Raw genomic sequence first — 13,923 nt, 5'->3', positions numbered from 1 at the left:
GAGTTGCTAATTATTTGACATTATTGCAGCAAACCAGCCGATGAAATGGGTGAAACACATCATGACTGGGTTCCAGCGCTACACGAGGGACCTGCTTCAAACATACCACCATGCCAATCAGATTACTTCTTCCATGTGAGGGTGAAGAGGTGACCCTCCTGGATAAGATGGTGAAGTTTGCTGCGTTTGGTGAACAGTGTGATAATAAAACCAGAGAAGAATGAAACCTGCTCCTGTTAAATATTCTTAAGTCTTGTGCTGTTATTTTTTCAAAAGATACAGTAAATAAAGTAATGTTAGTAGTGGGTGATATCATGTAAACACTCATGATTTTATGTAAACATTTTGTCATTTGTAAACTGTAAATGACATCATCACTGTAACTGATGTGATGTTCTATAAAGTGGTTTTAATAAAAAAAAAAAAAGGCAAAATTATTTTGTTTCTTTATTCAACTTTTGAACAGCGGGACTCAGTCAGTACATATTCAGTAAATGCAAATTATTTACACGGCAGTGCACTACAGGCATACATCTAGACCCCTAGATAAAACATGATGGCATTATAGCAGTGACAACTCCTCCACAGTAGCAGGTGGGATTTTTCTGTTTTGAGGCTCCTTTTCCCTGTCACTACAGATTGTCTGTGTATGTTTTGATCAAGAGCCTTTTTTTGGGCAGCTGAAGAGGAGAAGTCTATCTTATGGCCAACCTCTGGCTGTATCTTGGTCACATTACCCAGCAAACCCAGTATGCAGGTTCATGTGTAACAGTCCTTGTGCCACGGATCAACACTGTTCCATCTACTTTAGACAGAAGAGCAGCGACATGGCTGCAGGTCTCTGCGACTCCGGCCATGCAGCTGCAGCGGGCGGCTTCAACCTTCCCTGTGATGCTCACAGTGACCCATGGCTGCAATGCTGGTTCATTCAGTCTTAGAGTGCAGCACCTGAAACACACACAAAGTTCATTTAAAGACAAGAACTATGAGCCAAGGCCGACACAAATGTGTTTTATCTACTTTATCATAAATGTAACAAAGTGTTTAGAAAGTTAGCACAGACATGTCATTTTTCATTTCTTTATGTGTCCATCTATAGAACGCTGCAGGTTATAGTCTAAATCTGTCTGTTCTGTCAGAAACCTGCCTGCAGAAAATGAACCTAAAGTATGTAATGCAAGGATGTCATCACTGTAGAGATGGAGAAAGCATAAAGTGACAATTATGAATCACTTAATATGATAAGGAGATTCTGCAGGTCATTGATCAATATATAAAACTAAAATAAAATGTATTTTTAGTGACACAAGATACATATATGGATGCAAGATGTGTAATTAGGATTATTTATAATAAATATGAATAAAACATTGCAATTTCTTTAACCATAAAGAATAACTAAATGCTTCAGGACAGTGTCTCATCAATGCACTGAACTCACTATGTTATCCCTCTAACAGCCTCCACATGTTCTCACTGTAATTTCCCCTCATGAATGAATTTATGCTGCACTAATGTGAATGTTTGCAGGGAAATCAAACACATTTTACACGCAGTACTCGAGCTGACTTACCTTTGTTTGAATGACCACTTGTACGCGCTGACTCCACAGACAAGGTATGAAATATGTCAGGCTACGTCAATAGCGGTTGGTCTTCAGGGTTTCTACTCCACGGCCGTATTTCATACGGGTCCACATTTCCACTGCAGCTATTTTCTGCAAGTACCGCCGCTTCGCCTCTGGACGCAATCGGTCTCTATACAGTCCATTCTCGTTTGAGCAGCTTTTAAGCATCTTGTAATCGTCGTTCCAACACAGTGTGTTTGATTTGATTCGTAGACCCCGAAAATGCCGCCGCGCTCCCACAATGCATTGCGGCGTGACGTCAACTCCGAAGCCCTATTAGAAGCAGAACCGAGTCGTATGTGTGGACGGGACAGTAACTGTGTGTATATGTAAGCATTTAAACACTGCAGAGAGTAGAATTAACAGTAACAGTATTGTAGAAATTCATTTCACCGAAACAATAACGTGGCGCACAGTGTGACGCATGCACCAGTTTATTGTATTTCCAGACTTGCTTTCGGCACAATTTACAGTGCACGCTACTCTGTTTTTTGTCAGACTTGAAATAGCCGAAATACCTTCACACTACGGAACTTCTATGGCTCTTCCGTTCGACAATCTCTCCGGCTTGGAACCATCATCTGTTTTCTCTTCGGTCACGCTCGGTTGATTTTTCTAGTCGGCACACTCATTTCCTCCATTACCCGCTGGCTGCTTCCCAAACAAACACACGTGCGGCTTGGCACTTGTGCTGTACGTAACAAGTCACGCGACGTGACGCTGCGGCTGTGATTGGTTCGGCTCTGCGCTACTTAATTTGGATTGGCTGACCTTTTTTTTTTTTTTTTTTTTTTTTTTTATTTTTTGAGGACAAGAGCGGCGAGGTCTATCGCGATAGCTTAATTTCTCTATCGAGTAAAAGTTATATCGCGATACATATCGTTATCGTTCTATCGCCCAGCTCTAGCTCTAACACATGATAATGTGCTTAAACATGCTCATTTACTCACAATATTGACGCAGTTAATTACTGTCAGCAGATTAGAAATGCGACCCTCACATCTCCAGACAGCTGAGAAAAAGCTGGCTAAACAACAGCAGCTGGTTATCAGCGAACATGATATCAACTAATGTAACTAATGTGAGGCTCCAGTGTCCTAACATTTCCCTCTGATAAACAGTTTGATTACATTTTCTCATAGTATGAGAGTTTATTCACCAAGTGTCCGAGTCCAACAATGTTAAATCCACTTCAAAGCAAAGTTTCACTAATGCAGGCTAACAGCAGGTAACAGAGGCTAACAGCAGCAAAAACATCCACGCTTACCAACAGTAAAGTTTAAGACATCCTCAAAAATCCATCTCCATATTGCTGTCATCAGACATTAGTGAGCTTCACCAACTCATCAACTTGTATTAGACTCCTTCCACAAAGTTTTACAGCCTCCTCCGAAGTACATAGATGTGAACTCACATGGTAAGCTGTGGCAGCCAGAGTTGTTAGTCCTACACTGACCACCATAGATTATGAACTTAAACTCGGAGTGGAAAGAAAACAACTCAGTCGACTGCAATCTCCAATCAACTGAGATCTAGTGGTGAGATTTTACATACTGTGAACTATTTTATATTAAGTTGGCATTCGATACACCATTCCCAAATTCTGCTGTAGACTGGCTCTTTGGGGAAAGGGACAGGTCAACAAATCTATTAAGGGCCATTCTGCTGTGCTTTGTTCACAAAGTGAGACTCAAGATCAATTCTGTCTTTTAAAAACCCATCTATAAAATACAATACACAAAATCAAATGTGATATTTGGCACATTTGACAGCACTACAACACCAGGATGGTGGCATTTGTCATTACTAAAAAGTAGCAAATCCATGTTTTTTCTTTGTCCTTAAAAGTTGTCAAAACTCAGTCTTTTTAAGTTGGCTTGTGCTCTAATTGTGGCTTAAAATAAGATTTTAACATGAATTCAGAGACTGAACTGCCATTAAATTCCTCATGTGGGCACAAAAATCAGGGAGTTTTGAAACCACCTTTTGTTTTTTGCTAACTATTCTTCATCCTTTTCTCAATCACGGCCCTTTATCCACTTACTAAGTATGTTTGTAATGACAAAGTAAAACTACCAGTCACACTTCAGCCATGAAAGCAACAGTTATCTAACATAAAATCTCTATGTGGTGAAGCTGACTTACAATTACTAGAAAATAAAACTTTCCACAGCTCTAATTGTGAAAACTGATACTCAGACTGCTGGCTTTATTTCACCGTCTTGTCCCTTGAGTCGTGTGAAAAGTGAAATGCTTCAGTGCTTGCATGTGCAGGAAAAATTTATTTTGCTCATAAGGGTGGAAAGAAAAACCGCTAATAAACAGTTCTACGTGACCTTATCTGGTGCGAAGGAGAAGTAAGTCACTAATAATGAATCATCACAATGACACAAAAAAATGTCACCATGATGAAGGCGGCAAGACGGAGCACTAAGGCTGCTGTAGGCAAAAATAATATCAATAGGCTGGGTGTTGGAGGAAGGGGGTAGTAAAGAAGCCAATAAAGTAAGATATGCCAACATCCTGACTGGTTACTCACCTCAATGCCTTTTAAATAAAGGTCATCGTCACCCTTTAAGACTAAGATTTCACTTCCCTGCAGACACATATGGACAACTGTATATACCAAAAACACAGCATTGCTTATATTATTCTACCTCCTTCCTCGCTAGAATTCTTCCTTTCCCTCTACATACAGTGGGGCAAAAAAGTATTTAGTCAGCCACCGATTGTGCAAGTTCCCCCACTTAAAATGATGACAGAGGTCAGTAATTTGCACCAGAGGTACACTTCAACTGTGAGAGACAGAATGTGAAAAAAAAATCCATGAATTCACATGGTAGGATTTGTAAAGAATTTATTCGTAAATCAGGGTGGAAAATAAGTATTTGGTCACCTCAAACAAGGAAAATCTCTGGCTCTCACAGACCTGTAACGTCTTCTGTAAGAAGCTTTTCTGTCCCCCACTCGTTACCTGTATGAATGGCACCTGTTTGAACTCATCATCTGTATAAAAGACACCTGTCCACAGCCTCAAACAGTCAGACTCCAAACTCCGCCATGGCCAAGACCAAAGAGCTTTGGAAGGACACCAGGAAAAGTATTGTAGACCTGCACCAGACTGGGAAGAGTGAATCTACAATAGGCAAGCAGCTTGGTGTGAAAAAATCAACTGTGGGAGCAATCATCAGAAAATGGAAGACATACAAGACCACTGATAATCTCCCTCGATCTGGGGCTCCACGCAAGATCTCATCCCGTGGGGTCAAAATGATCATGAGAACGGTGAGCAAAGATCCCAGAACCACACGGGGGGACCTGGTGAATGACCTGCAGAGAGCTGGGACCAAAGTAACAAAGGTCACCATCAGTAACACACTACAACGGCAGGGAATCAAATCCCGCAGTGCCAGACGTGTTCCGCTGCTGAAGCCAGTGCATGTCCAGGCCCGTCTGAAGTTTGCCAGAGAGCACATGGATGATACAGCAGAGGATTGGGAGAATGTCATGTGGTCAGATGAAACCAAAGTAGAACTTTTTGGTATAAACTCAACTCGTCGTGTTTGGAGGAAGAAGAATACTGAGTTGCATCCCAAGAACACCATACCTACTGTGAAGCATGGGGGTGGAAACATCATGCTATGGGGCTGTTTTTCTGCCAAGGGGACAGGACGACTGATCCGTGTTAAGGACAGAATGAATGGGGCCATGTATCGTGAGATTTTGAGCCAAAACCTCCTTCCATCAGTGAGAACTTTGAAGATGAAACGAGGCTGGGTCTTCCAACATGACAATGATCCAAAACACACCGCCCGGGCAACAAAGGAGTGGCTCCGTAAGAAGCATTTGAAAGTCCTGGAGTGGCCTAGCCAGTCTCCAGACCTCAACCCCATAGAAAATCTGTGGCGGGAGTTGAAAGTCCGTGTTGCTCGGCGACAGCCCCAAAACATCACTGCTCTCGAGAAATCTCAAATTCAAATTCAAATTCAAATTTTATTTGTCACGTACACAGTCATACACAGTACGATATGTAGTGAAATGCTTGGACAACTGCTCGTGACCTAAAGAAAACAAAAAAAGGAAAGGCTATGAATAAGATAGGAAATAAATATGAAAAATTAAAAAGGGTAAATTTAACTAGGAAGGAATAAAATATAAATTAAGGTTAAAAATGAAATAACTGTACAACACAAATTAGAATGAAGGGTAAATTTAACTGGGAGAATAAGATAAAATATATAAATTAAAGTTGAAAATAAAATAACTGTACAACAAAATACACAATATAGAACTATATAAGAATGTATGAAGAAATCTAAATATAAATAAATATATACACAAAACATCACTGCTCTCGAGAAGATCTGCATGGAGGAATGGGCCAAAATACCAGCTACTGTGTGTGCAAACCTGGTAAAGACCTATAGTAAACGTTTGACCTCTGTTATTGCCAACAAAGGTTATGTTACAAAGTATTGAGTTGTATTTTTGTTATTGACCAAATACTTATTTTCCACCCTGATTTACGAATAAATTCTTTACAAATCCTACCATGTGGATTCATGGATTTTTTTTTCACATTCTGTCTCTCACAGTTGAAGTGTACCTCTGGTGCAAATTACTGACCTCTGTCATCATTTTAGGTGGGGGAACTTGCACAATCGGTGGCTGACTAAATACTTTTTTGCCCCACTGTATCACCGCACATTTGATTTTCTTTCAAATCATTTACAAACAAGACACAAGCGGCCCAGTCAGCAACCACCAGGCAACTACTAGTTGCTAAGGAAAAATGTGTATTACCGTTTGGCAAGGGGCTCCCTGGGGTTCCTGGCAGTCAATGGTTGAAATTGGATGCGAGGTAAAGTGGGTGCTGCACAAAAACATCCTTGAAATTGGTTGCTAGCAGACTGCTGCAGTTAGCCATAGTTTGCATGGTAGACGCCAACTTGTCTGCAAACATTTGTTAACTGCAACAAGTGCAACACAAACCAGAAATGTGTTGTGTTGCACACCCTTAAAAGGGCCCTTCCAACATCAGGGCCCTTTTAATGTGTTAAATGCAGCACTGAGGCCCCATCTCCAGTTTACACCAGTTTGAGTTCTCCTCTGCAAGTAGTTGAGTGTTTGCAGACAAGTCTGCATCTTTCATACAAACTAAGAGTGACAGCAGCAATTAGGGCTGCCACAATTAGAGGACTAGTCACGATTATGTCGACTATTAAAATCGTCAACGACTAATTTAATAGTCGACGCGTCATTTGAAGCTTTGTAAGATCCTGAAAGACGCAGAAATAAGTAGTAGGATTTAATTGTGTAATAACGGACTGAAACAGAAGATGGCAGCACTGCATGCACAAGGATGCCAGCTGCCGTTAAACCCCGAAGAAGAAGAAGCAGTGTCCGGTATCGTAGCTGTGTCCAAATTCAGGAACCGCATCCTCCTGTGCCCGCATTTGTAGGCCGATTACGTTACAGCGACACAACAAAGACTGTGCAAATTCGAAGACTCCGAAAAATGGGGCTGACAAATGCGTCCTTCATTTTTCTAGATTTGAAGGATGCGTCGGGTGTATACTTCGTGGCCCAACCTATTCCAGAATTCACAGCGCGGCCCAGCTCAGTTTCCAACAATGGCAGCAGCTAGTTAGTTTTAATATTACTCTTATTATTCTTTCTGGGTCACAAAATAAACGTTTAACATATTTTCAGGCGAGAATGTAGCTGTGTAAACCTCAAATATCTGCTCAGTTTATCAAGACACCACATATTTTCAAAAGCGTTCCGACGTTTTCGGAGACGTCTGTTACCCACTAGCTCGATAGCCGGGGTTCAAGGCTCACTAGAGCCCGTTTCAGTATTTTATTTGTTCCTGAGTAAATCGGTTTGGCTGAGATGAAAGTTATAGTTTTTACACAGCTGAATAAACGTCAAGCAGACAACTGATCATCAGGAGTGTGAGATGCTCAAGAATATACTCCGATGTCCTGTTATATTTTAGATAGCAAGGGGTTTATTAAACTTCACCGAAACAATCTGCAAATTTCATTAAAATTTAATAAACTATTATCTTGTCTTTATTTTTAGTTAGCACATACCTTAAACACTTAAAGCTGTAAGCTAATGATAGTTATACAAGAGCAGATGCTGCTGGTGCAATAAGCTGTACGTTTTACTTCCAATGGATGCATGATCTGATTAGTCGACTAATCGCAAAAATAATCGGTGACTAGTCGACTATCAAAATAATCATTTGTGGCAGGCCTAGCAGCAATCAATTTCAATTGAATTTAAAATTCTTTATTGTCCCACAAGGGGAAATTAGTTTAGGAGCAGGCAACAATAAGAGTAAACAAAACAATAATATTAAAGTTATAATTACAATAAGAGCAACAGACAGAAATCAACCAATGGTTAAATGACAATTTCCTCCAACTAAACTCTGATAAAACAGAAACTCTAATTATTGCTCCAGACAACATGGTCTCAGAAATTAGGCAGCATATCAGCTTCTTAGACCCTTATGTAAAATCGAGCCTTAGAAACCTCGGTGTCATATTTGACAGCTCGATGTCGCTCGAGCAGCATTCTAAGCAGCTGGTCCGAAACTGTTTTTATCATTTAAGGAATATTTCAAAACTCAGACTAATGGTGTCAAAGCCTGACCTTGAGACGATTATTCATGCTTTTATTTCCTCCCATTTAGACTACTGTAATGGTCAACAAATCAGCCTTAAATCATCTTCAGACTGTGCAGAATGTTGCAGCACATCTCTTAACAGGCACCAAGAGAAGATCTCATATTACTCCAGTTTTAGCCTCCCTTCACTGGTTGCCTGTAAGTTTTAGGTTTCATTTTAAAATTTAAGTTCTAACCTTTAGGGCCCTACATGGTCAAGCTCCCCAATATTTATCTGACCTGCTGAAACCAAATTCATCTTCTCGAGCTTTAAAGTCATTAGATCAGAGACTGCTGGTGGTACCGTGCACTCGTTTTAGAACTCGTGGTGATCGGGCCTTTCAGGCAGTGGCACCACGGTTGTGGTATTCTCTTCCACTGTCTCTATGCTGCATGGACTCCATTGATCCTTTTAAAAAACAGCTGAAGAAATTTTTATTTAGAAAAGCATTTGATTAATTTCCTCTTATGTTGTTTTTATTGTTTTACATTTTTTATATTTCCATTTCTTGTGTTGTAAAGCACTTTGTGATTTTTAGCTGTGAAAAGCGCTATATAAATACATTTTACCTACTTACTTATAACTCTCCACAATCCCAATATCAGCAGTTTTAATAAAAGTGGGTGATGAGCAAGAAAAGAGAACTTTCTAAAATCAACACTCAGGGCTTTAGTTTCTTACACATTCAGTGAAAGGAAGGACTCATCACGCCAACTGGTTGCTAGCAACTAAAGCGATCAGAAGGAGGCTTCTGGTGTAGCACCCTCATTGCGACTCTGGACTCTCCTCCTCCTCCTCCTTTACACACCCACTATGGATAACAATGTCATCTGCAAACATAGTTCACAAAGTCTAGACCGCACTGACTAGCAGTAGGGCAAATCAAAATTTAAAAGAAATTCAAAATAAATTTCTTATTCGTCTTGCAGGGAGAAATCAGTATATCATTCCTCAAGGTTTGCATCCTCCTATTTTCCCTGCCTGTCTGCAAACATTTGACTCCAGCTCGCTGCTTCCCAAATATCTGAGCCACTTAATACCTTCTCTGCCAGAAAAAGCAACAACATCTCCTCAAGAGGTGTCCCATCATACCCAAACTGCACCTCTCCAAAATGGTGTCAAATATAAGCCTGTGTGGTTACAATGGTGGATTCTCATATTAAAAGCATAATGAGATCACCACGTGTAAAGGTCAGTCATTCCCCAGGCTTCAGACTGCTCTGCGCTCAGTGTCAAATGCTTTCTTTTCTTACATTAGGCTCTGTTTGATGTCACTGAGAGCTGACATCTTGGCTCCACCCACCTGCGATTCAAGCCATCTGTTTATGAGGGGCAGCCAACGAGAAAACAGATGGCTTTTAAAGGGACAGAAGCTAGAAAGGATCTGAAAAGAAACTCCAAACTTACTTTACTTACTTAATTTGGAGAAAATGTTTTTGGTGCGCAAGTTCAAAGGATTATTTTTCTTTGTTCCCTGAAAGAGACTCAAGAGAACAATCAAATAAATCAATATTTTGTGTTCTGATAGAAGGATAATAGGGGTCTACACACCTGAATCAAATGATTACTTCATTACCAGGCCTCTGCAGAACTTCAAGACATGTTGAGGAAATAATTTAGCCATTTAAATCAGCTGTGATAGATCAAGGACACATCTAGAACCTGCAGGACACCGGCCCTTGATGCCTGGGTTTGGACACCACTGGGGTAAGCAATGGTGAAGACTTAGATCACAGAGGACTAAGCAACAAATTCGGACATTCAAAACTGCATATTATAATAGCTGTAGTGGCAGAAATACTTTTTTCCTACTCTATTTGACAGAGGCTTTATTGATAGCAAAGTCATTATCGAATTGGCTTACTGATGTGTTTCTTTATCGAGTCCCTTTATTGATTCTTAACCTGGTTTTACATGAGGAAACAAGTATACCCACGCACATTTTCAGTGTTGATACAACTGCTTTATTATCTGAAATACTTCTCCCACATTTAAAATGGAGGAGGTGAAAAAATATTTGCATGACGATCGTTTTCATTCATGTTTCAGCATGTTGCTGTTGGCTTCACCTCAACTGAAATAAGTTACAGAAAATATAATGAGCCAGAACCTGCATGGATTAATAAAGCTGATAAAAGCACATAAAAGTCTCATTCTTTGGAAAAATTTGGAACCGGTTTCAAGTGACACTCGTTTTCAGTTTCCATCTGAAAAACCAGTGCAGACATGGTCAAATCAAAGCATCTAAACTATTTTATAGCCAACTCGTCATTACAATTTTACACTAGCTTGAAGCAGAACTTTTCAAATTCCTCTTAATCAATCTGAACCGGTCTCCTTGTATTTTACTAACTATTTATTTTATTAAGTTTGCTCGGGTAGCTGTAGCTAGGCGGTAGAGCAGGTCATCTGCTAAACTGATGATTGGTGCCAGTCTGCATGCTAAAGTATCCTTGGGCAAGACACTACCATGTAAGGACTTTATCTAAACTCTAAGTCTACTACAATATGGTTAATTTCTTACCAGAACTTTTCTTTGTGGTTTAAAAAGAACTGTTCACAAAAGATATTTGTAGAAGAAACTAAATAACTCTTGCAAATCTGGAATTAAAATTATTTCCTTTTCTTTTCCTGAACAGAAGTAAGATAAGGTAAAAATAAGATACTTATCAGGTTAAAATTACACTCACCAGACTTTGAGGTAGACCTGTTCAACTGTATATCAGAGATTAAAGGTCAGTACAATTGCCACATAAGCATGGTATGCATGCATGCATGCATGGTATTTAAATGTGAATAACATTTGGTTTGTATACTCTACTGCAAGAAAGCTTTACATGTCTTTCAGTTTCTGTTGATCGGTTGGAACTGCAACAGACATGAAGACATCTTTGCGGGAAACTGAAATGTAACCTTAAATTACCTTTAGAATATTTGTTGGTGCCTCTGTGAGATAACGTCTCGTTACACAGTACTGTATAAAAGTCTCGAGTCACCGCTCATTTCTTTATTTTGTTTGTCATTGTCATGCTGGAACATGAAGCCACTGCCAATCAGGTGCTTTCCAGATGATGGTACTTTACTGTGTTCATAATTCATTAATTTAGACACAGACCTCCGACACCACTGGCTGAAAGCAGGATTGCTGGATTTTTTTTTCTCACTGTTAAAGACGTGACTTTCAAATACAGTTCATCTCTTGTAGACAGTTCTCTTTTTAGGCTTGCCACTTCTTTGACCTCCGATTGTCCAATTTCCTCTGATTTTTATAAGGACAAACTGCACACCATGCTGAGATATGCAAACAATTTCAAGTAACATCTCTTTGGGAATCAACATGTTTGTGAAAATAAATACTATTTTGTTTTTTGGAATTTTCCATGGACTTATCTTTGGCAATTTTCATAGATTCAACTGAAGAAATGGAAACAAATGTTTGTGTTTCTGTGGCAGGATGATAGTAAAAAAGTGCCTAAAGATACATTTTAAAATTGATTCTTTGCTGAGCTGTCTGTTGTGTGCAGACACAACACTGGTTCATCCCTTGAGCCTTTTGTGCTCAAGTGATTCATATGTCAGTGTTACATGGGTTAACAAAAAAAAAGGAAAAAAAACTTTTGAAAACCTTCAGAAAGCCTGGAGAACTATTGTTCAAGAGCACTTAAAAAATGAAAGAAAGGTCTGGCTCCATGGAAGCAAAATATAAAGAAGTGAGAGGTGGCTCAAGACTTTGCTCAAAGTAGATATTATTAATTTAACTTTAAATTAGTTTTACACTTGTATCAGACCAGTGCTTGGTATCAGCAGATACCCACAGTCTAGTTATTGGTGTAGTAACTTCTCATTAGTCGCTGATCTCAATAAATGAAACCAGAACTAGCAGATGTGATGAAACGTTTCTCTTTGGTTTTATTCAGTTTTGCTTATGTCCTGAATCCCAGCAAAATGCTGATGGCAGCGGATCTACTAGCTCATCTCCACTGTCTTTCCATCTTTGTGTTTAACATGACCTGATAACATCGAGGGTTTATGGAGCGATGTATTTTGATGAAGAGGATGACACAGCTCATTACCAACCGGCCTCCTCCTCCTCATTATGTAAGCTACATACTTCTCCTCCTGCATGTATTAAAACAGACGGGTAATGAGACAACAGAGAACATCTGCCACGACCGCCGCCGCACACGTGCTCGCTGTATACATGACGAGAGCGCAGAGGGAGACGCGGATGAAGATGAATCAACGTGCTGCCGCCTGACCCCCAGCTCGGCACTGAGTGGGAGAGTTTGATGAGTCACCACGCGCACACACAAATATAACAGAGACAGAGGAGGGCAGTGACCAGATGGCTTCAAATCACATCAATCTGTCAATACAGACAGAATCAATACGCCATCTTTCTAAATTCAGGGACTAAATTTATTTAACTTGACATGCGAAGCCTCTTCACTCGAAGGTAATTAACGATCAACAGCAAGCAAGTGTATTTGCCGCTCTTCTTTCTCATAAACTGGATTTATTTAGAGGAAGTTAACCCTCAAATGTGGCCAATCCTGAGTCATAATCAGAATTCCCTCTTTTTCTGTTAGTTACTGTCTCCATTACTCGGTTTAACTGCTGCACAGGCAAAGATGTAAACAAAAAACTGTAAGAAATCATTAAAAGAAAAAAAATCACTGTTTCAAAGCCTCCCTGACTTCTAAAATATTACATATAAACTCAGCGAACACTTCACCAGACGGATACAGCTGTTCAACTGCTCGTTAACACACAAATTTTAACCAGCCAATCACATGGCAACTGCACATCAGGATGTGGAAGAAAGGTGATTTAAGTGACACTGAATGTGGCATGGCAGCTTGTCTGGGTAAATCAGAAACTGCTGATGTGCTGGGATTTTCCCACACAATCATCAGGGTTTACAGAGAATGGCCAACAAGGGAATGGCCAGACTGCTTTGACCTGAAAGGAAGGCAACAGTAACTCAAATATGCACTTTTTACAATCAATGTATGCAGAAGAGCATCTCAACAGTAGAAGACCACACTGTATGCCACTCCGGTCAGATAACAGCAGGAAGCTGAGGCCATGGTTCACACAGGCTCGCTAAAACTGGACAATAGAAGATTAGAAAGATGAGTCAGAATTTGATGTAAACAACATGAAAGCATGGATCTGTATGGCTTCATATCAACAGTTCAGACTGCTGCTGATGGTGTCATGGTATAGGGGATATTTTCTTGACACACTTTAGGCCCCTTAGTACCAACTGAGCATTGTTTAAACACCACAGCCTACTTGAGTATATTTACTGACCATGTCCATTCCTTGACATGGTCCCTGGACAGTGCACCATCTTCTGATAGATGTGGAGCCGATAAATGTGCTGCAACTCTGCAATGTTATCATGTAACGTTGACCAAAATCTCTAAGGAGTGTTCCCAGCACCTTATTGACACTACAACATGAAGAATTAAGACAGACCTGAAGGATGTAATACTTTCACCAAAGCAAAGTAAAACACACTCAAACTGCCTAAATGTAACACCTGTTCCACACAAATGTGTGATTATAACCTATATACTGTAATTTTTTTTATATATATATATATATATA

The 13,923-nt window shown here is 39.9% G+C and overlaps 1 protein-coding gene across 16 annotated transcripts in view; it reads right to left on the bottom strand.

Annotated features, from left to right (window-relative positions):
* LOC102305355 (inositol polyphosphate-4-phosphatase type I A) overlaps window positions 1-13,923 on the bottom strand; it is an 89,893-nt gene that overhangs the window by 74,967 nt on the left and 1,003 nt on the right. The window lies entirely within an intron of this gene.

The sequence above is a fragment of the Haplochromis burtoni genome, unplaced genomic scaffold (assembly GCF_018398535.1).
Source record: "Haplochromis burtoni strain Fernald_Lab_line unplaced genomic scaffold, NCSU_Asbu1 Contig_38, whole genome shotgun sequence".
Classification (NCBI taxonomy): domain Eukaryota; kingdom Metazoa; phylum Chordata; class Actinopteri; order Cichliformes; family Cichlidae; genus Haplochromis; species Haplochromis burtoni.
The sequence above is the reverse complement of the archived record's forward strand: the minus strand, read 5'-3'. Positions and strand labels throughout refer to the sequence as shown.